This window comes from Schistocerca serialis, chromosome 5 (assembly GCF_023864345.2).
Source record: "Schistocerca serialis cubense isolate TAMUIC-IGC-003099 chromosome 5, iqSchSeri2.2, whole genome shotgun sequence".
In the NCBI taxonomy this organism is placed as follows: Eukaryota; Metazoa; Arthropoda; class Insecta; order Orthoptera; family Acrididae; genus Schistocerca; species Schistocerca serialis.
In genome coordinates this window covers 800,629,204-800,630,477 of record NC_064642.1, presented here as the reverse complement: position 1 = coordinate 800,630,477, position 1,274 = coordinate 800,629,204, and positions in this window count along the sequence as shown.

Below are 1,274 nucleotides of genomic sequence, written 5' to 3'. Positions count from 1 at the left end.
CCTCGTCGTCATCACTTTCTAAATTAATAACTATAGCGTCTATTATGTCTTCCATAACCCCATCCTTAAAACAATATTCTCTTTCAAGTTTCTCCACATGGAGGCAGTATGCACTCCAGTCATCTTGACTTATCGTTTCAAAACCTGTAACAATTGGGACAAGTTTTTGTATACGCTCTCTTTCGGTTACGGCAAAATTTAGTTCGGAATAAAACATGGAAGCTCAGAAAATGTCTACATACCTTCTTTCACCAACTGCAGCAACTTCGTCATGCAAATATCTCCAGGAATATTTCTTCCTCTGACGAAATTCTTGAGCTTTGCCCACGCCATTTCAATTGGATTTAAGTCACAGTTGTATGGTGGAAGTCGCAGCACAGTGTGTCCATGGGCTTCAAGTATTTTATTAATTTCAAATACTTTGTCTTCCGGCTTATGTTGTTTAATTAAATCAAATAATTTTGTTTTTCTCATTGTCAACTCAGCTTCCACCTTATTTTTTAATAACCATTCAATCATTTCGCTTTTATTCGAGGACCTAGTTGGAGCTTTGTTGTGTTCCTTGTTGTGATATGAAGCGTTGTCCATAACAATAACACAGTTCGGTGGCAGATTCGGAATCACTTTATTCGATATCCAATTAGAAAAATTTTCGTAGTTCATTTGCCCATGGTAGTCTCCTGTTGCACAACCCGCTTTATAAACCAACTGTGCGTTGGGTAAGAACCCATCTTTTGATCCAATATTCACCACTATAATCCTATTGCTTCCGCTAACATTGTCCATAATGCCCTCAACGCCAGGGCCCTGCCAACATTTTCTGTAAGTAATGTTATTGTCCACCCAAGTTTCATCAATATAAAAGAATTTTCTGCCTAGCTCCCTTAATTTCCTCACTTGGATCAGATACTTACATCGCCAGTCAATTATATCCGTTCTTTCTACGAGAATCTTTCGTTTACTTACAGATCTTTTCCAGGTAAATCCCATTTCACGCAATGTCTTGTGTAAAACATCTTTCTGCCAAGGAAAATGTATTTTTTGTTTCACGGCATTAAGCAATTTCCGTAATGTCGGCACTATTTTTTGGTTTATGTAAAAGTCCTCCATCGTTTGTCGAATGACTGATTTTGTGAAACTGTCTATGACGATGGGTTTCCTCCCTAAATTATCAGTTTTCCTTCGCGGCGATTCCAGTAAACCATGCGGCTTGTTTTCACGTTCCTTCCTTATGCGTCCTATAGTGGCGAGGCTGACGTTTGCATAAACTGCAG